Consider the following 24,068-nt stretch of genomic DNA (forward strand, 5'->3'; position numbering starts at 1 on the left):
TCAGGTATGTCACATTCCCCCTTGGGGTGTGTTGGTAATGTGCATGCTGGTGAATGTGCTGACCTGGCAAATGGAGTTCTACAATACATGACAATGCCAAATTAGACAATGCAGGGGACAAGAAACTTCTTTTCAATTTGTAAAAAAGTTTTAATTAAAAAATGATTATCTCCCCGCTCCCCCAACCTTTCTCCTTTGATCCCCTTCCATGTGCCATCCCTTCAATTACTTCCATTTCTTTTCTCACTTCCTTTCAAATTGATTGTTGCACACACATGAGTGTGCACACATAAATGCATAAATACAGAGATATGGGCTGCTGAGTCTGTTTAATGTAGCCTGCGTGTATATGATTTCAAGGCTGGTCATGTTGCATTGGATAACCACTGAGGAGCTCCCAGCACCACTGGTTGCCCATAGTTCTTTGTTTAGTGATTTCTCCCTTTTGTATTAGAATGTCCACAGACGTTGTCAGTGTTCAGGTCTCGTTTAGGCATCCATATTGTTGAGGCTTCCCATAGGTAGCTTTCTTGTCGTTTCTAGGAGACACTCTCAAAACAGACTTCCGGGTCTTCTGGATTTTACAGTCTTTCTGCCCTCTTTCATGATGTACCCTGAGCCTTAGATGCAGGGTTGTGTTGTAAACATGTCTGTTGGGACTCGGATCCGCAATGATCCATTGGCGTCTCCATTTTGACCATGCAACGGTCTCAGTTTGCTATAAAGAGAAGCTCCTTTGATTAGGGGACAGTTACATTTCCCAAGGGGCAGAAGAACAAGTTTTAGAATACCAGAAAACTGTCTTTCCTCCAGTTTATACTTTTGGCCCTTTGGTCATATGTCAGATTGCTGTAGTTACATGCACTCATATTTGGGTCTTCTATCATTCCATGGCTCTACAATCTGCTTTCGTGGCAGCACAGTGTTGTATTTATTACTGTAGCTCCATAATATATGTTAAACTTTAGAATGATAATTCATTTAGTATTTTAATTTTTGATTAAGATTGGTTACCCAAAGTCTTTTCTAGATGCACATGTATTTTAGGATTGTTTTTCATTAAGAAACTTTTTTTTGAAGTGTAGAAGACAGGTTTTATTACAGTGTAAAGTGGGACACTCTCAGTGGGTGAGCATGGGCAAAAGCCAGAGAGACTATCGTACAATGACATTTTAGGGACTCTTTATACCATTACTGGACTTCTTTTAGATTTTAAAAATATACTTCTTTCATCATTTCATAGATATGTACAACTCATTTTGATGCTGTCCACTTATTACTCCCCAATTCCTCCTCTTCATGGACCCTTCCTCTAGTATTCTCCTCCCAACTTTATGTGCTTTTCTTTTAATAACTTACTGAGTTCTATTAGGATATAGTCATATGTGTGCATGATGCCCCACTGGAATATGGTTGGTTTCCTTGAGGAAAATTTTCTCTTTCTTTCAGCAAGAATCAGTTGGCAATAGCTCCCTGAACAAGGGCTGAGCTTTTGTGAGGCTCTCCCCATCCATGCTGAGGTTTAAAGTAAGCATCTTTCTGGCTTTCTCTGGCTGGCTTGTTCTCATCTGGGTCTTATGCAGGCAACCACAGCTGTTGCAAGTTTGTGGAGAGACAATCCCTTTGCCATTTAGAGAAGACAGTATTCTCCAGGATTCCTCCCTGACCACTGGCTTTTATAATCTTCTTCCTCTCTTTTATTTGCTATGTTCCCTGAGCCCTTGGGAGGTGACATTAACTGTCCTTTATATTTTAGTTGCTACTGATACCAAAGAGGAGTAAAATATTTCCTTATGCTTCTAGTTTGCTTATGGGAAAAGGACTTACTAAATATTTCCTGTAGTTTAGACCTTGAGTGTCTTCCAAGGCTTGTATGTTAAAACTTGGTCTCTAGCCTGTAGCAGTACTGGGAGCTGAAAGAGCTGTTGGAAGAAAAGACTTATTGGAGAGAGGCTGGGTTAGCGGAGAAAACTCTTGGAAGAACTACTGAAATGCCTCTCTTTCTCTCACCGACCAAGCAACTTCTGTCACACGCTTTCTATCAAAGTGTCTACCCAAGCAGAGCAATAGAGCCAGAAAAACCATGGAATAAAATCTTTGAAACTGTGAGCCCAAACATCATTACTCGTTACAAGGTGTTTATCATAGCAAATTTGTTCTGCCTTAGAGTAACCTAATGCAGTTTTCTTTCTTTCTTTCTTTCTTTCTTTCTTTCTTTCTTTCTTTCTTTCTTTCTTTCTTTTTTAATCAAAATGTGCTATCCATACAGAAATGAAAAATTCCTTGTGATTTTACTGTTTTCTTTCTAATAAGAAAAGTACTCAGCTGTTCTAATATATATGGGGCTTAGGTGATGATCAATGAAGAAAGTACCTTTGATTTAGCCCACCAATTAAAGGACTAAACATTCTAAGCGAAAACGACGATTTAGCGAGCTGCACAGAGAACGAGGTGGATTGAAGCACCTGGGATTTGCCTTTCTGACCCACTGCTTCCCTCATTTGATATATCTATCAATTATTCATTTGTTTGGTTTCAGCTTCACACTGAATAGGATCACCTCTTTCTGTCTCCAGTTTGGTGTCTCCTTGGAGTTCTATCTCTCCCTTCTTTGCATGTATATGCAAATAAGCCTGCTGCTTGGAAATCCCCTACAGTAAGCAGACACCTCCCCCGTGCTATTCTTTCCAATTGAGTTTGGTTTAATTTTAGAATAAAACCATATCTGCACTGATCAAATTTAATAATTTAATTTGAAATCTGAAATACATATGTTCAAAATAGGTTATTAAAGTAAATTACATCATCAATTTTTGTTTGTTTGTTTATTTGCTTTTGGTACTTGGGATTGAACCCCTAGGTTTCCAGCATGCTAAAACACACAGTATAGCTCTGAGCTAAACCACTGGCCCCATTCCATCAATTTTAAAACAGTCTTTCACAGCTACCCATTTAACGCTTTTGGCATCTCTAAGCATTGCACTAAGGCTACTCCCTTTGACTTATAATACAGACCTCCTGTAATTTGGGCTATTTTATTCATTCATCAGGATTAAAGGCAATTTTCTAATTATGAAATAAACAGTGCTTCAAAACATAATAAACACAAAGGGATATATTTATACCCGTAGCTGTGTGGTATGTCTAAACATTTTTATGACAGAAAGCATGTATCTGTATTTTATGTAAGGAGGCACTTAACAAACCTGTTATTAAGCAGATGCAATTTGCTAATTTCCACTCTGAGAAGACACCTTTCATCAACTCATGCCCAACATATATTTACCTTGGGTTCATTAGAAAAATCAGAAGTGATCAAGCTGACAGTCTATGCTCAAATGTTCTAATGAGCGGCCTTGGCAAACGGTTTCTCAAGCAGAGATCCACTTCCTGCTACTTATTTTCCTGGATTGAAGCCTATCAGTTTGATGGGAATTGGCAGGGCTGCCTGAAACGAGGCTTTTGGAAGCCTTTTCAGGAATGAAACCTAATATTCTGTTGGGAAACCCGAGAGGATTATATTTAGTAAAGCTAGTGAATAACAGCATTTGAATTGGATTAATGGATGATAAAACGAGGAAGCTATCAGTCTGACAAATTGCTATATGGAAGGGAGTCAGAGAGCCTGAGTCACTGGAATTTTGCTTTGATAATAGGCAGGTTTAACCAAAGAAGAAAAAGTGATACATATGTGTATGATTTTCTTAAATATAAAAAGCATGAGATAAGGGACTATAGCGTACTCAGACCTAACTGAACATCTATCTAATTGTGGAAGAGGGGTGGGGAGGTGGTAAGACCCATAGGTGGAGGACGGCTACGGGAAAATGGTGTCTCTGAACCATACAGAACAGCTGCACAGACCAATGGCAGTGATTGTGACGGCATGCACAAGATCCACGTGAGCTCGAGTCAGAGAAAAATCCCAGCATGGAAAAGGGAGGTAGCATGAAATACCTATTTTAGTGGAGGAGCTATGGAAAACTGAAAGCTCTGGGACGAATGAAAGCCAGGTATTTTTAAGAACGTGGTGCCTAAGCCGGGCGTGGTGGTGCACGCATTTAATCCCAGCATTTGGTGGCAGAGGCAGGTGGATCTTTGTGAGTTCAAGGCCAGCCTGGTCTACAGAGAGAGAGAGCTCCAGGACAGCCAAGGCTACACAGAGAAACTCTGTCTCACCACCTCACCCCACCAAAGACTACAGTGTCTGCCAGGTTGATTATACCCTTGTTGGTAGCCATACATCCAAGAGTGTACGATGCACAGATTGGATTTGAGTTATAAAAAAAACCAAGAATATACAATGATGGGAAGGCAAGGAAGGGCAATTTTATCAAAATACAATGTTCAAAATTGTCAAAGAATTAAAATGCGTATCTTCTTAGCTGTTTTAGTATAATACTGAGACACATGAAAGCTCTGTTGCATTAATGTGGAGATGACAGCTCTCGGATGGAAAGAGAGGGCCATCTTTGCCGAGCTACAGATAGCTGTGAATCATATCTAAAAGAAACCATTTTGGAAATAAGTTGTTTAATACAGAAAGAAAAATAACTTATTTGGGTCGTCTCTTAACCCATCCTGCCAGGGTTTGGTCTCAAGTGTGTGGCACAATGTGGTGGCATATTGATTAAAGACACATTCCATCGTGATTCAAAAGAAATTTTGCATTTAGGACCTTTTGCTTGCATGCTTTTGCTGTTAGAATACAACCTCGAAGGGAAGGCCCATATTTGTGGGGCCTCTCTAACAATTAGAATGACCGCTTGGAGTGGGTGGTGAAAGGGTTAAAGAAGAACAAATATTAGAAACAGCTTGTCTTGGAGCCACAGCAGCAAATTGCAGACAGTTGCTGCTTTGCAAGGTAAGCAAGGCCACACACCCTTGTCCGGTAGTAGTCAGAGAAGGCAGAGCGCTGAAAGGATAGAGAAAACGGTGAAGACAGGGTTCGTGTGTGTGTGTGTGTGTGTGTGTGTGTGTGTGTGTATGTGGGGGGTGGGGGAAGGAGAGAGAGAGAGAGAGAGAGAGAGAGAGAGAGAGAGAGAGAATGTATGAGTGTGTGTATGTTAGAGTATGTGTGTTTGTTTGAGTGTGTAAGGGAGAATGTGTGTGTATGTGAGATTGTGTGTGTGCTTGTGTGTTTGAGTGAGTGTGTGAGACAGCGAGTATGTGTGTGTTTGTGAGTGTGTGAGAGAGAATGCATGGGTTTGTGTGTTTGTGAGAGGGTGTGTGAGTTTGGGTATGTGTGTGGATGAGCGTGTGTGCAGGAAGGGACTTTGGAGAGGGCAGGAAGCCCGGAGGGACTATTTCCACAGGTGTTTCCTCTGGCTGGCGTTCTCTGTGTTTACGTTCTTGAGATAGCGGAAGAGAGGAAAGTGAGGGCTGTGCTGTGGGATGGATGCCGCACGCCCCTACTCGCAGCAGTCAGAAGGCTGAGGTAAGAGGACAGCAACTTCCCAGCATGGGCTACAGGAGAACCTTGTCTCACCCTCCCCCCTCAAAGAACGTGGCTCAGAAGATGAACGCATCCCTTAAACCCAGAAACCACCAGTCAGAAATTAGTTTTATGGTTAAACCAAAAGTGGAAGATAAGATGCATTTCTCTTGAGAGCCATAGTTTTTGCTAAAAATAGGAACTTTTATCTCTAGAAAAAAGATTCTGGTAGGAACCGGGGATAAGGCGCACCAAGGCCTGACCAACAGCTCTTTTGGGTGTGCGTTAATAGATAGCTTTTTCTTCACGTGTGCCTGGGCATTGGCTAGGTCACCAGAATCAGAAAAGATGCTGCAGGCAGAAGGACGAGTTTGTTTATTAAAGCCCATGTACCTCTATATGAAAGTGCCTCCCAGCGCAGGAGCTATGTGGATATTTGCTACCCTTCAGGGGCATGAAGAATGGCCGAGAAAACGGATTTGGGATAAAATGGTACTCCAAAGGGAAGTCGTCATCGTTTTGGTAATGCAGCACTGCTCTCACAGTAGAGAGGCTGTGGCTGAGAAACACGTGCTTATACGCTTTGACTCTCTTTTTACCCACCAAAGGGAATTTCTTGGTTGCCATTTCCAGGGTCCTAGGCCACAGATAAACTGGCCAAGAGCCTGGATAGAGATACAGCAGGGTGTGGCTCCTTTCAACAATGCTTCTCCAGAGCTCAGCACTTGGGTAGGAGGCTACGTATGATATGTTTGGGACCCAAAGGTGAAAAATTCAAGGGACGTCTTATTTTCAAGTCATGAGACTTAAGAGAAAATTTTATTCATAAAAGGTTACACAAAAAAGAAAACTCTCTTGGATATGTGTTTTATTTCTGGCTCTTCTTTTTTTTTTTTTCTCTCTTCAAGACATTTTATTAAACATAGATCATTCTTTGATACTTTGAATGATATGTTTCTCCTTTTTGGTGTGCTGAGATGAGAGTTAGGGCTGGAGAAAAAGATACCATTTATTTTATCTGAAGGCCTTACTGTATTACTCATTTCCAAGTAGCTTTTAGATATTTGGAAATCATTAGGCTCAACAGATGGATACGTATGTAATGAAATATAAAGTTATAGAAAAAAATAACTTATTTTAAACCCTCGACTACTCCCAGTTTCTCAGGGTATGTTTATTATTTTTATTTCACTCCTTGATGGATGCAATGATTAGCTAATAATTTATAAAAAAACAAAAGAAAACAGTGCATCGATAATGTGGCTTATTCATTCCCTAACACATTAGGATAAACCAATATGAACTCAGTCCTCTCATAAATGGATGAGTACAGAAGTTGGACAACAGAGCTGAGTTTTGAAGTGAGGCAGGGTGGAAGTACAGAAGTGCAAAGCAAAGATGTCACAGGAAGAAGTCATCTGTTCACTGCTGAGAGGTTGACATCACAGAACATCTAAGAAGGCACATAATCCATATCCCAAAGATGGCAAGGGATTTCGTTTGTTTGCTTTCTGGTTTTTGGAGTAAATCAAAGATGTTTCCTACATTTTCTTTCGGTGTAGTTTGTTATAAATGCCACAACTCTTAACAAATAAGAGAAAGGCTAGAAAGGAATCATCTTTTAATACAAACCTGTTTTTGTAGGATGGATTTCAAAATTCACCGTGTGTTTCTGAAAACATGACAATTATTTATCAGGACTTGACAGACTTGAGGACTGTGTAGTGGTCTTTCGTCATTTATTTTCGACAAGCAATCCTTCTTCTGCCTGTGACAAATGAACACAAACAACATCTACAGATTGACATCTTTTCTCCAGAGCAATCAACAGTGGATTTAATGGTCTCTAGTGATGATTATTATTTTTTTCTTTTTTCCTTTTTTTTTTTTGGCCTTAATCCCTGAACATGATGAAATTTGAAAGCAGTTGTTTGAAGGCTCGGTCTGGTTGAGAGCCCTGGAGAGATGTCCTGTTTATAGAAGGTTTCCCTCCATTAGAACCACCTGACCCTCTCATGAACTTCATGTTGTCTTACTTAGCCTCTAAGTACGACTGGATAGCGTGCTTCAGGATGACCAAGAGCACACGAGCCACACATCTTTCATTCGCTAGCAGAAAACCCAGTCATCTTATCACCTTTTCACAGGAATGAGACAGGGACCTCACAGGGACAATGGCGATTTCCCACAAGGTTGCAGTGGTCTTTGTGCAAAAGCAGAAGAGCAGCATTCCCTGGGTCCCAAACCAAGTGTGACAGAACGCTGCCCTTGTGAGGTTAATGCTTGTGAAATCTGTGTCATGGTTGGTTCCTCTGTCGCAGGCCCAGTTCTCAAGAACAATTAGCCTTATTTTCATTGCTGAGGGGGAAAAAAGTCACATATATACCATTGTGTCTTATATAATATATTTCTCTAAAGAGCTCCAAGTATTTTGCAGCTGTTATTTAATTAACCTCACACTATGCCTCTGAGGGAGGGAAAGGGGATTACTGTATATCCTATTTATCACAGCGAATTTAAATAATTTGTTGATATCATTCTGAAGGGGAAACGGTGGCACAGGGAATGAGACATTTGTAGTTCAAGGCCCCTAATCATTATGCTAAGTTTGTTTTCTGTGGAGAGGGATATTTATAAATTCAGAGAAAAGATCCTATTTATATTTTATATTTACAACACAGTGCTTTTCACGTTTTAATTAGAGCGCCTAAGTACTTTAGTTCTCTAGGTTACGATTTAAGAATACTGGGGAGGTTTTATTTTATTTTATTTTAAATACAAAATCCAAGGCTCCTGTCTCTACCTCCGCTGCTTTCCCTGGTTTGAGAAGGGGCTTAAGAATTTATAGTGTTTTAAATACTTTAAGCAGTGAGATGGTTCTGAGACAGGTGGTCCTTCCCACACTTGAGATGCTGCTTTGCCACCCTCCCGCAATGCACTGCTGAAAGAGAGGAGCAGACCCAATTTGGGGAAATCAAAGTCATCTAATTTCTTTGGAGAAAGATATTCAATATTACATTAAAAGCTTGAAATATCACACTTTTCCTCAATGTTTGAAGGGTAAATCCTTAGGTGTAAATTATTATGCTTTATTCATAAGTTTTATTTAAAAATCAGTTAACAAATTTCAGGCGTAATTATTTTTAAACCACACTTTCAGAGGCATCACTAATGATTTATTTATTTATTTATTTATTTTTAAAGAAAGTTATATGCAGTGTGTCTTGGGGTAATTGGATTCTTATCTCTTTAGTCCTCTTGCTTTTAAGACTGTAAGGGACTGGAAGACTATCCAGGGGCCAGCTAAAAGTTATTGTTTCTAGAAGCATCAATTTCTTTATCTTTCTTCTGAAATAAAAACCAGCACAAATCTTTGTGTTTGTCTTCGCCTTTTAATTTCACTTGGACCCACGCCACAGTTTGAATGCACTTCCCAAGTTCCATACATCAAGAGCTTATTCCCCAAGTTCATATATTGCTCATACACAGACTTGGAGACTTTGGGAGTCACTAGATTAGGTCATTGGATATTAGGGTTAGGTAAGGTCCAACTCCATGCTAGGACTGGTTATCAAATCAGGAAGAGACTTGTCTCAGGGGAGCATGAAGCTATCCAGACGTAGGATTCCTGACTCTTCTCAATCCTCTTGCCGACTGTGGAAGGTGATCCAGGAAGCTCTCCAGGCCAAAAAATATAATATGGCTGCCTATATCATGGCACACAGGATGGCATACAGTTCTACAACCAAAACTAGCCTGCTCTGTGTGACTTACATGGCACATGGTCAGTTCACCTGGAGAAACTGACACCTTTGACAAGAAGCTACAGCTGATTAAGAATATAAGGAGACAGAAGAGTGAGAGCAGGCCCTTCCATACCATTGCGCACTGTCTTAGTGGTGTTGGATAAGAGTATTTATTGGCCAAGGCTCCAATGTAGCTCATCAGACAGGGGGTCCGTTCTACCTCAAGATGGAGGGAGAATCTTCCCAGTCCATTCATTTTTGCCTTTCCTTCCTTCATTCCTTTTGTTTGTTTTATTTTTATTTTATTTTTTATGTTTTTGAGATAGGTTCTGACTGTGTAGCTCTGGCTGCCTTATAACTCACTCTGTAAAGAAGGCTGGCCTCAAACTCATGAATATCTACTGCCTGCCTGGGCTTCCTGAGTGCTGGCATTAAAGGTGTACACTACCATACCTGGAACCTTCTATTAAAAAAAAATATACATATATTTGCATTTTTAATGAAGCATCTAGCTATGTATCCCAAGTGGGCCTGGACTTTCCCTCCTTCTGCCTCAGTCCCAGCTGTATTCACCATACTCAGCTGTACTTGGATTTTAAGGAAACCCTTTTATGTGTGTGAAGTGAGTTGTTTTCATCTTTTCACACCAAAGCTTTGGGAGGATGCCATTCTGTTCTTTGTTTCTTGTTTATTTTCTCTTGGCCTTTTTTAGTGTGCATTTGCTGTTGTGGGAAAGTATTTGTTGCATATTAATGTAAGTAACTTCCAAACACTTAGAGTACTCAAAGCATCTGGCCTTTTAAGCAATCTGAATCAATTCTGCAAAGGACTGTGTTTGCGTTACTGTGAAGATATGGAATTTAGTCAAACCCTTTTCCTCCTACTGGTCTGCCTCTTCCAGCCTTAGTATGAAGGTTTGTATTATGCCACTTAATATCGTCGTTTGGAGGATATTCCTGAAAGGCATGCTCCCCCCCCTGCCCCTCCCTCCCATGAAGGTAAATGGAAGAGGAGTGGATCTAGAAGAGAGGGGAGGTGGGGAGGAAGTGGGAGGGTTGGAGGGAGGGAAAACTGCAGTTGGATTGGATGTAATGTATGAGAGGAGAATTAAAAAAGAATGAGTCAACTAGTCAACTGCACTTTAGAGAATGTTCTATATACATAACTCCTTAATTTTTGCTTACCCTCCCTTTGTCTACTATGGGCATTTTCTTTCAATAAACAACTTTTCTATTTTCATATATATATATACATACATACATACATACATACACAAATACACACACACACACATACACACACACACACACACACACACACACACACACGATCAATTCAGAAGTATTGGATTAATGGAAAAATACTTGATTTTCTTGGGATAAGGTTCATAAATTGAAATTCCTTTTACATTATATATTGTAAAGGTCATGTGCATCTGTGGCAATAGGCATCTCCTTACTCCTCATTTGCTGTTATTTAAATTAGAAACTTCTCTTCAGAATAAAAATTCATTTATACCCCCAAAGAAACTGGAGCGTGGAAGCTAGCGTGTTTGCTTTGTCTTATAGGATGATAATCTTTACCATGTTATTGTGCGGTAAGATGACCCTCTCTCGATGTGAAAAGATGCTATTATGAGGCTCCCAGAGTTCTCAGCCCCCAGAACCATTAGCTGAATAAACTTCTCCTCATTCCAAGTTAACTCATCTGAGGAATTTTGCTATAGCTAAAGCAAGCAAACGGAGACAACAACTCACGTTAGTTTCTGCAAGACTCAAGTGAAATGGAAAATTTGGTTGAACCACAGCATCAGAAGATGCCACATTATATAGACGTATAAGATGATAATATGATTCTGTAGGACCCTCAGGCAAATGGTAGGAGACTACGGACATGGCTGGGTGCCTCTTAACCCTTCACCAGCATTGAATACACTCTGCAGGCTGGTCTTCAAGGATGGCCATTTGTACCTACCTTGCTCCTCTCTCGGACTTGCACAGGCAGTGAGGGGCTCCTGCTTTCCTCCAGGTCGTGATTTAAAGAGGAGGCAGACGTACAGCAGGCTCTGGTGATCTGACAAACAATGAATGCATGTGTACTACTCCCTATAAACCTGGGTATGCAAGAAAAGGCCTGGCAAGCTTCTGTGACCCCATAGAAGCTGAGTTCCTGTGGCACCCTATCCCTCTGTGTGCCCTGGGAAGTATTTAGCTTCCTAATGCTGACCAGTTTGTTAACTGTATAGTGACGGTTTGCTTTAACTTGGTTTCTTTGGTGACTCATGAATGTATTCGATGCATTTAACATTTACATATTTTTCTTCAATTTGTTTATTCATATTCGTGGCCTCCTTCCCTGTAGGGTCATTTTTCCCATGTTGATTTGGATAAGGTCTGAGTATGCTGTAGTTGATATTTGCGAGGGTGCTTTGTGCTTGTATGAATCTTTGGTGTTTTCAGAAATTGCAAATATACACTCCTATTCTGTTCAGGTTCTTATGCCTGTGTGGCTGGCATTTTGCCAAACCTTCATTCTTAGTGTGCGAGCTAAGGACTGTCTATCACTACTAACTGAGCAGTACTATGAGCTTTGAATTTGGGATTCAAAGTTTTAGACTTTAAGATTTTGAGGGGTGCATAGGATATAAAGTATCATTATCTGATAAATAAATACATTTTGAAAAAAAGAAGTGAGCTTTTACCTGGTTCTATATTGACAAAAGACATGTCCCAGTTCCCATCAAAACTTCATGAATCCTTTTGTTAAGAACACTGACAACCTCTTTTAAAATACTTGGTAACAAGTCTCTTCTTGGTAGCCTGCTATCCTTCCTCTGGGTGCCATCAGGCCTCCCCATCAAGGGGACGTGGTCAAATATGGGGCACCAGACTTCCTGTGAAAGTCCGTCCCCACTCTCCACTCAACTGTGGAGAATGACCTGTCCATACAGGGGGAGAAGGTCCCCCTCAGTCACAGTCATAGGGGAGGGGAGTAGGGAGAAAGCGGGAAGGAGGGAGGATACAAGGGATGGGATAACAATTGAGATGTAATATGAATAAATTCATAAAATATTTTAAAAAATACTTGGTAAAGACTGCCCAGTAATGTTGCACGTGGCCTTTGATTTATATTCTTTACAGAACCTCAGGGCACAATATTCGAGTAACTGGATGAGTACATGTCACTAATGAATTTGTATTTGTTTTTCACTACATGAAAGTTTAGGATGCGAGTTCAAGGGTGGTTGACACAGCTGAGGAAGCGTCACCGAAGGCTCCTGTTGCCATCCTGTCTAGGCCAGAGTTTCCCAAGGAGATGTAACAGCTGTGGAAGCTCTTCATCGGAGGACTGAGCTTGGAAACAACCAATGAGAGCCTGAGGGGTCATTCTGAGCAATGGGGGACACTCACCGATGTGTGGTAATGAGGGATCCAAACACTAAGAGATCCAGGGGCTTTGGGTTTGTCACATACACCACGGTGGAGGAAGTGGATGCTGCAGTGAATGCAAGACCACACAAGGTGCATGGAAGAGCTGTGGAACCCAAGAGAACCATGTCGAGAGAAGATTCTCAGGGAACAGGTGCTCACCTAACTGTGAAAAAGATCTTTGTTGGTAGTATTAAAGAAGACGCTGAAGAATACCACCTATGAGACTATTTTGAGCAGTGTAGGAAAACTGAAGTGATTGAAATCATGAGTGACAGAGGCAGTGGGTAAAAGAGGGCCTTTGCTTTTGTCATCTTGATGACCATGAATGACTCTGTGGATAAGACTGCTATTCAAAAATATCATATGGTGAATGGCCACAACTGTGAACTAAGAAAATCCCTGTCAAAGCAAGAGATGGCTAGTGCTTGGTTGAGCCGGAGAGGTTGGAGTGGCTTTGGAAACTTTGTTGGTGGTCGTGGAGGCAGTTTTGGTGGCAATTTTGGTGGAGGAGAAAACTTCAGTGGTCATAGTGGCTTTGGTGACAACTGTGGTTGTGGTAGCTTTGGTGGCAGCTGTGATGGTGGTGGTAGATATGGTGGCAGTGGATATGGCTATAATAGATTTAGTAATGATGGAAGCAGTTTTGGAGGTGGTGGAAGCTACAATGATTTTGGTAATTACAACAATCAGACTTCAAATTTTGGACCAGTGAAGGGAGGAAACTTCGGCGGTAGGAGCTCTGGCCCTCATGGTGGTGGAGGCCAGTACTTTGCTAAACCATGGAACCAAGGTGGCTGTGGAGACTCCAGCAGCAGCAGTAGCTGTGGCTGTGGCAGGAGGTTCTAACTATGTTACGGGCAGGAAACAAAGCTTAGCAGGAGAGGAGAGCCAGGGAAGTGACAGGAAAGCTACAGGTTACAGCTGATTTGTGAACTCAGTCAAGCACAGGTGGCAGGGCCTGGCTGCTACAAAGAAGACATGTTTTTAGACAATACTCATGTGTATGGGCCAAAAGAATTACAGGACTGAATTTGTGACTAATTGTATAACAGGTTGTTTTAGTGTCTGTTCTAAGGAAAGTGTAAAGAAATCCAACAAAGGGTTTTACTGTAGACCTTTTTCACCCATGCTGTTGACTGTTAAATCTAAAAGTCTGATCATGATGCTGAATAAATTGTGTGTGTGTGTGTGTGTGTGTGCGTGCACACACACACACACACACACGCGCATTTAATGTGCTGTGTAAAGTTAGTCTACTTTGAAACCATCTTGGTGAACATCCCCAACAGAGTGACATTAGAGTTCCTTCAGGGAGGTGCCAAGTTCCACTTGGAATTTATTTATGGACACTTGGGTGGAGAAGCCATTATCTTCAAAGCCCTCGGAGTAGTTAAATCGCCAGTTACTGTAGTGACTTCAGTGAGTTTCACTATTGAAAAGGTCATCCACGAAAGGCAACAATTTGCTTATAAAATGGTTGTTGGCACACCCTAGGAAATATCAAAATTGAATAATGGTACCAGATAAAATAACAGATGGGAATGAAGCTGGTGTGCCATCCATTATCACATGTAATCAATGGATGGTTTAATTCTCTTGGAAAAAAAAAAGGAGGCTAGTTCAATCAGTTTTACTTTGTGAGGAGTACTCTTGGGGGGCTTGTTTATAGGGAGAACTTGGTTTAGAGTATTTTTTAAATATCAGAGGGTAGTGTTAAAATTAACATTGGAAAATATTAATGTATTGAAGATCTTCCAGGCCACTGCATAATGGAAGTATACAAAAAGCAACTTTCAGCTGAGTACTGCAAGGCAGACTTACCTGAGGATTTCTGTGGTACTAGTTTGCTACTCCAGAAGTTTACATCTGAAGAAAGCTGGAGCAGTACATGGTGCCGACCTTGCTGTTAGACATTCTACCTGAGGATTCACTTCTTATAACCTGTCAGCACCACTGCAGTTTGTTTAATAAATATTTAGCAGACACAACAATATTCCTGGAACCATACACTTTCAGAGAACAAACCCTAAAATACACTCCTCATTATGGCTCAGGTGGGTCATTTAATGATTTCCTGCTGACGCCATGACTAGAGCTCAGGACTCACAAATTGGAATGCAAGAGAAATTAGTGAGCAAAAATGCAAAAACAGTACTCTATCCACGTGTGTAAAGAGCCATTATCAGCAGCTATGAGGTACATATATGTATTTTTTTTTAACAAATTCTCAAATTTCTATCATATGAAAATAATCAGAGCATTAACAGTACCAATTCTAGGTCTTAAGTAGTTTTCAGGAGCAGCAATTCCTCGGAGTGACTCTTGCCCATTAGTTATGGATAATAACAAAAGAGCAATAGCCTATCATTTCTAAATTAGAGCAAAAGTAGAAACAAAGGAGCAGGTAAGGGCTACTTCAATAGATCGCCCTGTGGTGGACTAAACCCTTTCTTCATTTATTGCTCACTTCACATCAATGTGACTGGCAACCTAAGCCTAATTTCCCAACTTCTGTCAATTGCTATTATATTTCTTTGGAACGAAATAGAGGTTCTGTAGATTCTACTAAAATACAAGAATAAAACCCAGACACAGGAGCACATGCCTTTCATCCCAGCTGCTTGGGAGGCAGGAAAATTATGTGAACCCAGGAATTCCCGGCCATATAAACGGTCATGGCTGTTCTGATTTACGGAAGTGGTCACAGGTGTTGAGTTTAGGGTCCCTGCCCTGTACTACGCAGAGTTCACGAGTCCTTACATGGCGTCAAAGCATCTTTTTCTTCTTAAAATTCATAACATTTTGTGAATAAGAAAAGTGTTATTTAAAATTATAGTTGTCGATCAAACAGTTGAGGCTTTTGTAGTTCAGATGTTGTAATGTTCTCTAGGGATCCTCAACCAATATATAAAATGTAGCACTCCCTCTATAACCCTTGTGACTAACCTCTAGGATGGTCCTACAACTGTACTTTACTTCTTTGCCATCAGTAAGCATAGTGTCTTGTTAGGGCAAGGAAATCGACATATATCAAATTGATCCAAATGTAAAAGCAAATGAAAACTTCATGGTTTGTTTGTTTGTTTGTTTGTTTTTGTTCCTATCAAGCATATATACTCTTTCTTATAGAGACCAATAGTCACCTCTGGTGACTGAGGCAGACGATTGATTCATCCCTAAGTGGCAAAATCTGTAAAAATCACATGTATACATTTGGGTTAGGACTGTGCTTTCGTACTTCTAATTGAATAAAAGTATGTTCAATTCTAGAGAAAGGGGTTATATGAAATAATCTAAAGTAATGAAAAAAAACTTATTCACCTTAAAACTAAACAAAAATCAAGAAAATATTCTGATCTCTCCTTAGCAGTTGGCCAAAGTTTGCTATTTGTCAAAGTGTCTTAAGTATTCAGGAACTCTCTAGGGAAATTATAAAAATTAAAACCCAACTAGCTGTGTTGTTTTCCATTAAAGGGTTTGAAAACAATTTATTATTTCATTCATATTATTAAGTGCTTCCTAATGTTCTCAGCAATCATTTAGAGAATGTCCTGGTTGATTATATTAGATATTTAAAATCCCCACCTGGTTCATGCACTCAACACCTTCAGCAGTTCATGAATTTACTAGCATTACTTTGATATTGATAGGGAACAAAGTGAACAATCAAAACTTCATGAGTTGCTTTAAAAATTGAGCTTAGCCATTGAATTATTTATCAAAAATAAAAGTATCACACAGCTTGTTCAACTTGGAACAACTTTTTGTAGAGCCAGGACTGAAGCTATTTTAGTAGACTGAGCAAATCCTGCAAGGATGTGCCTTGGCTGGGGCAGTACGGAGTGGCAGGCACAGGTAGGGAGAGCTGCAATTTAAGCCCCAACACCTGACAAAGTAGATGCCAAAAAGTAAGCTTGCCAAAGCAGCAGGATTTTTTTTAAAGCAACATATAAAAATCAGCAGTTTTTCTCCACACTAATAGCAAACTTGCTGAAAAGACATCAAGAAAACAATACCATTTGCAATGGCCTCAAACTCACACCTGCCTCTACAAAGCGTTGTTCTAATTTGCACAAGTCATGGCTCACATTTATATAGTCCAGTGATTCTAAACATATGGCCAAGGGAAAATGAATCTGTTGAAGACACAACTGCAGCCTAGTGTTCACTTCAGCACTATTCATAACATACAAGAAACAATCAGTGATGAATGAACAGCAAAAACATGTGGGGTACACATAGTACATGCGTATGACAGAGTACCATGCAGACACACAAATGTGGGGTACACATAGTACATGGGTATGACAGAGTACCATGCAGACACACAAATGTGAGGTACACATAGTACATGTGTATGACAGAGTACCATGCAGGCACACAAATGTGGGGTACACATAGTACATGCGTATGACAGAGTACCATGCAGACACACAAATGTGGGGTACGCATAGTACATGTGTATGACAGAGTACCATGCAGACACACAAATGTGGGGTACGCATAGTACATGTGTATGACAGAGTACCACGCAGACACACAAAGTATGTGGGGTGTACACAGTGCATGCACATGACAGGGTACTGTTCAGACACACAGAATATGCAGTTGTATCATCTGCAACAACATGGGTAAAGCTAGAGGATATTATCTTAAGTTACATAAACCAGACCCAAAAGACACTGATTATTTCAAAATCTCACTCATAGGTGTAATATTTAAAAAGCCGACTTCATAAAAGCAGAGAAAAGAAATGTATTTATCAGAAGCCAGACAGTATCAGAAAGTGATGGGGTGGGAATAGGTTGGCCAACAAGTATAAGTTTATGATTGAGGTGGAACGGAGGGAAGTGGTCCAGGAGACCAAGGATTGATTACATAGCAAGTGTGAGACTAAATGCCTGCTTAAAATAAACTAAATCCCCAAAAGCAACACCACACACACACACACACACACACACACACACACACACACACACACACACACACACCAGGTGTAAGGGAAAATTAGAAAAACAAGTTTGTGTAACCTATTATTGCATGGTAGGTAAGTACAGTAAACAATAATCTACTTTGTATTTTGAAACAACCAGAAGAGAGAATCTCTAATGTTTGCCACAAAAAACGGTCTGTACTTAAGGTGATGGGTATTACAATGATTTTGGTTGGATAATTACATACGGTTTATATGAGTCAAAACATTGCTTGTATCTTGTAAATCTGCACTATTATATACATTAAAAAATTTTTTTTAAATCAGCAAGACTTGCATCAGTACTGAACATATACAGAACTTTTCCTTTTTGTGTCTTTTTCTGTCATTTCCTAAACAACACAGCACAACTGTCTACATATTATTATCATTGTGTTAGGTATTTTTAGTAGTCTAGAGATGATTTTAAATATGCAGAGATGTGCATAGGTTATATGCAAATGCTATACTATTTTATATGAGAAATAAACATCTCCCTTCTAGAAATCCTAGTACAATCCTCCAATGAATTCTGAGAGATCTGTAGTTTGGCTTTACTTTGTGAGGAAAAAGTATCATATTTAAGCTTACTTTCACATTATTAATTTTTCATCATGTTACTTCCAAGTTTTATTCAAATAAAAGCATGCTCCCATGAAATCTTTAGGTGACATTTGCCTTATGGTTTATAGATAGAAACATTTAAAATTCTCATCTACAGTTTGGGGGTCATTAATTATTTGAAATCTTTACCACTTCTGTGACTAGTTTAGCTTATTACCATGGTAGCCATGTGCTTTAAATATTAACCTACAAACACTAAAAACTGCATATATTTACTTTATTTTTCACTTCCTGATTGGCTAGGTAATTCATGTGGGATACCCAAGGCCAGAATTATAAACTCCTTATTGTTTAATACTGAAATAAATATTATATACATATTTATTTATTTATCTTATTCAAACTTGTCCCTCTTGGTTGTCAAGGGGCAACATTAAGGTAGTTTGAGAATCAAAAGAATTTTGATGGATAGCATCATTGTCATTAGTTCTCAACCATGAATATTCATAAGATATGCCATGCTATAGAATTTCCACGGGAATCAATGTCCAGTGGAAATAATTGTGATTGAATTCTTGTTCTTTCAATTAGATAATCAAAGACAGTCTTAAATTGCATCTGATACACTTTAAGTCAGCAATGCAGAGCGTTTAGGCAATAGATCTATTTATTTATTTTCAATCTCAGAGGAACAGCTGTTCTTCCCCTCTCTCTGCAGCATTTACCATGAAAGATGGAGGCAGAATGTGACGGCTCAGATTTAGGTATGTCCTGTTGTCTGTTCATCAGGCAATGGCAGTGTTCTCCTTGCTTCAAGGTAGTTATGATAGGCAAGCAGTGCTTCACATCTTTGGCAGTGTTCTCAGGCTCAGCACGTAAACCAGGGTTCTCTCTATCTGTCCCCCCCCCTCTACCTTCTCTTGTGTCAAGCTTCCATGCTTAGAACCAGGAGAATATATCAAAGCTATAAAAGTTGTACACCCACACTTGCACATCCTGTTAGAAAGAAAGAAATCTTGTTGGTGTGTGAATGTTAGCTGCTTTTTCTTTACTGTGACTGGAGAGAAAAACCCAGAAGGAAAGGTTTATTTTTTGCTCACAGCCTCAGAGGATCCAGGCCACACTCCTTGGCTACATTGATTCTGTGCCCGTGATGGTGCAGAATATCTTGAACCCAGAAGCATGAAGCAGAGGCCATTCACTTCATAGTAGACAGTAGAACGTAGACAGGGTGGGGTGGCCACAAGACATAGTACTCAAGAGCACAGGTTCCCACTTACATACGTCCTCTGGTGATGTCTCACCACCAGTCTCTAGCATGTCCCAAAGTCATATTACCAGCCAAGGACCAAGAATTCAAGACATTTGCCCACGGAGACATTTTATTTTCAAGCCGTAATAGTGCCTTACTTCATACTGAGGAGTTAGTGGATCACTTTAGGGAAACTTAGCTGGTGACTGGGAAACTTAATAGTCTTGAAATAAAAGGAAAGAGATACGGATAAAAATAAAAATATAAAATCAAACTGGCCAATATGAAAGCTGTGGCCAATTCTAGGCTGTCATACCACAAAATTGTATGACATTATGTGGGAATCAGATCTGAGCACAGAAAATTATTTTACAATGCTCAATAAATTATAGTAGTGCATGGAGTTTACTTTGTTACTATGTTAAAACTTTTAGCATATTTTTGGCAGTAAGTAGCTTGCATCATACATTTAATATTGTTGCTTGCTGAAAGCATCCAAGGCTTTCTCTTTAGCTACTCTAGGAGGTCAGGTATCCTTTCATCAGAATTATGTGGATTTTCAGAATGATGCAGACCTAACCTTCCAAGTTCTACCTTTTGTAATTTCATGTCAAACAGTTAATCTTTGCTTTTCATATGCTCTTTGAAGTCTCTGGCCTCTCCCAACTTTGCTAATAAAAGTCTGTGTGTCTCCTTACCTCCTAATGCACTTTCTATATAAGCCACCCTTTAATGGGACATTTGATGTCGTGGAGGCAGTCCACAGCACGAGCCACACAGTAAATCTTGTTTTTATTTAATATGGCAGTAACAACAATAGCTGCTGATGCAGGTGATCAGAACGATGTTTAATATCAAATGTTTGATGTTAATCCTACTTTTCTACCTCTTGATTTAAATTCAGTAGAAGAACAGGCATGGGTCATAGGATCAATATTTTTTTTCCTGATAATGCTGACTGATAGACCTGCCATCACAATCAAATTTCCTGAGACCTGACACACAACAAGTATTTGCTGCAGTCATACAAGAGACTGAAAGGCAACTTAGAGACTTAAGTCCACACTAAACTGGTTAATGTCAGGATAAGCCATGAGACATATACAAAGGGCATTGTTGATTTCTAGTGTGGCCTCTAAGAGCCAAGCTGCCTTAGTTAAGGTTTTATTACTGTGAAGAGACGCCATGACCAAAGCAACTCTTATAAAGGAAAACATTTAATTGGGGCTGGGTTACAGTGTCGGAGGTTTAGTCCATTATCATCACGGCAGGGAACATGGCAGCATGCAGGCAGACGTGGTGCTGGAGCTTAGATTTCTACATCTTCATCAACAGGCTGCAGAAGGAGACTGTGTGCCACACTAGGCATAGCTTGAGCAGAGAAGACCTCAAAGCCTGCCTCTAGAATGGCACACTTCCTCCACCTACTCCACAAGGCCACACCTACTCCAACAAGGCCACATCTTCCAATAGTGCGATTCCCTATGGAACAAGCATTTGCACACGTGAGTCTATAGTGGATATACCTATTTGAACCACCACATTTCACTCCCTGGCCCCCACAGGCTTCTAGCCATAACAGAATGCAAAATGCCTTTAGGCCAACTTCGAAAGTCGCCATAGTCTATCACAGTCTCAATAATGTTTAAGATTTCAAAGCTCAAACTCTCTTCTGAGATTTTGGCGATCTGTTAACTGTAATCCTCTATAAAATCAAAATAAAAAAAGCGGATCACACACTTGGAACGTATCACGGCACAGGCTATACATTACCATTCCAAAACCTAGGGGAAGGGAGCACAGTGAGGAAATGCTGGACCAAAGCAAGACTGAAAACCAGCTGGGCAAACTCCAAACTACCCATCTCCATGTCTGCTGTCAAAGCGCTCTTCAGTTCTCCAAACTCCTTCCAGCGTTGTTGAGTGAAACACACTTCTTTCTCAGGGACTTGCTCTAGTCCCTGTTAGCATCTTTCCTTGGGGGTACCCCAGGGCTCTGGCCTCTGTACCCTCTTGGGGTCTCCACAGCAACCCAGGCTTCACATCCACAGCTTCACACAATGGCCTCTCTGGGGATCTATGGAGGGACACCCCTGAGGCATTCCTGGCCTCAGCAGCTTTCCTTACTCTCTGAGAAGAGTTCCATGAATCCTTCCTTCTGTCACTGATTCTAAAGCCAGAATCATGTGGCCAAAGCTGCCAAGTTCTGATGCTTGCCAGGGGGCTGGAACATGGCTCCTTGTTCAATTACATCTTCACCAGCTTTCTGTTTTCGATGGTTTCCTTCGTCCTAGAACTTGCCCTATAGACCAGGCTGACCTTGAACATCTCATTAGGTGCAGAAAAGAGCCTTTGGCAAAATCTAACACCCCTTCATGATAAAAGTCTTGGGGAGATCAGTGATATAAGGCCGATTAAACATAATAAAGCCTATATACACCAGCCAATAGCCAACATCAAATTAAATGGGGAGAAACTTAAAGCAATTCCAGTAAGATCAAGGACAAGACAAGGCTGCCCACCCTCTCCATAGCTTTCCAATATAGTATCTGAAGTTCTAGCTAGAGCAATAAGACAGCTAAAGGAGACCAAGGGGATACACATTGGAAAGGAAGAGGTCAAAGATCGCAGATGATATGATAGTATACATCAATGACCCCAAAAATTCCACTGGAGAACTCCCACAGCTGATAAACACCTTCAGCAAAATGGCTGGATACAAGATTTTTAAAAAATCAGTAAATCTCCTGTATACAGATGATAAATGGGCTAGGAAAGAAATTTGGGGAACTACATCCTTCACAATAGCCACACATAATATAAAGTATCTTGGTGTAACTCTGTCCACCCAAGTGAATGACCTGTATAACAAGAACGTCAAGTCTCTGAAGAAAGACATTTAAGAAGATATCGGAAAGATAAAAAGATCTCCCATGCTCATGGATTGGTAGGATTAACATAGTAAAAATGCCCATGTTACCAAAAGCAATCTACAGATTCAATACAATTCCCATCAAAATACCAACACAATTTTTTTACAGACCTTGAAAGAACAATTCCAAACTTCACATGGAGAAACAAACACCCAGAATAGCTAAAAATAATCCTGTACAACAGTAGAACATCTAGAGGAATCTCCATCCCTGACTTCAAGCTATACTACAGAGCAATAGTAATAAAAACTGCATGGTACTGGCATAGAAATAGACTAGTTGCTAATGGAATCCAATTAAAGACTCAGAAATAAGCCTACATATGCATGGACACTTGATTTTTGACAAACCATATAATGGAAAAAAGCATTTTCTGTTCTAACTGGATGTCTACATGTAGTAAAATGCAAGTAGTAAAAGGCTGGAGAGATGGCTTAGTGGTTAAGAGCACTGACTGCTCTTCCAGAGGTCAGGAGTTTAATTCCCAGCAACCACATAGTGGCTCACAACCATCTATAATGTGATATGATGCTGTCTTCTGGCCTGCAGGTATACATGAGATAAATAAATATTAAAAAAAGAAAAATGCAAATAGATTCATATTTATCACCCTGCACAAAACTCAAGTCCAAGTGGATCAAATTCCTGAAAATAACACCAGATGTACTAAATATATTATAAGAGATAGTGGGGAATAGCCTTGAACTCCTTGGCACAGGAGGCAACTTCTGAACAGAACATCAACAGCCCAGGCTCTAAGACCAACAATTAATAAATGGGACATCATGACACTGAAAAGCTGCTGTAAGGCAAAGGACTCTGTCAACAGAACAAAATGACAGCCTACAGACTGGGGAAAGACTTTCACCAACCCTACAGCCGACAAAGGCCTAATATCCAAAATATATAAAGAATTCTAGGAATCAAACACCAACAGACCCAGACTCAGAAAGGCGCACATGGTATGTACTCACTTATAAGTGGATTTTAGCCGTTTAGTACAGGATAAATATACTACAATTACAGACCCAAAGAAGATAAATAACAAGGAGGATTCAAAGGAGGATGTTTAATTCTCCCTTTCAAGGGGAAATAGAATAGTTAGAGGCAGTGGCTGAAGAGAGGGAACAAGATGGCAGAGGGAACACAGAGAGAAATAGGGGTAGAGATCAATGTGAGGAGAGTTGCGGGCCTGACGAGAAAAGAGAAATTACGGATGGGGCATCTCTGTGACAAGCTGGAGACCTAAGTCAGAAAGGCCTCTGGGAGGATGTGAGGGAGACTCTGGCTGAGACTCCTAGTAGCAGGGGCCATGGAGACTGTTCTTACGTTTGTATTATTTTAGAAATAAGCTAAAGAATTTTTAGATAAGTTTAAAATGATGTGTCTTTTGTAAGACTCTAAGAAGTTTTATATATATATATATATATATGATATATTAATTTATGTTGAATTACTAAAGTGATACATTTTTTGAAGAGATTTCTTAATATTCCTAAGCAGAGCTTTACTGTGAGCCAGACACACAGTAGGCACTGTTAAATGAAACTATAGATAAATTCAAGAAGGGCTTGGATATGATTTTGTGGATGATTTATTATATATGACAGTGAACAATGGCTGTAAAACTGTTCAATAAATCTACCTGTGACAGTAGAAACTCTCTTGAAAGTCTTGGTCCTAGGTCTTGAAATTGCAAAGGTGCCGTGCTTTCTCTCCTGAGATGATTTCTTTCTA

General features: G+C 40.1%; 1 pseudogene across 1 annotated transcript; it reads left to right on the top strand.

Annotated features, from left to right (window-relative positions):
- Window positions 1-5,377: 5,377 nt before the first annotated feature.
- Window positions 5,378-13,900, top strand: LOC311607767 (heterogeneous nuclear ribonucleoprotein A1-like 2; annotated as a pseudogene). Its single transcript, XR_014783672.1, has 2 exons — window positions 5,378-5,437; window positions 12,401-13,900. The product of XR_014783672.1 is annotated as a heterogeneous nuclear ribonucleoprotein A1-like 2 (transcript).
- Window positions 13,901-24,068: the final 10,168 nt, after the last annotated feature.

The sequence above is a fragment of the Acomys minous genome, assembly GCF_964271855.1.
Source record: "Acomys minous genome assembly, chromosome: 10".
In the NCBI taxonomy this organism is placed as follows: domain Eukaryota; kingdom Metazoa; phylum Chordata; class Mammalia; order Rodentia; family Muridae; genus Acomys; species Acomys minous.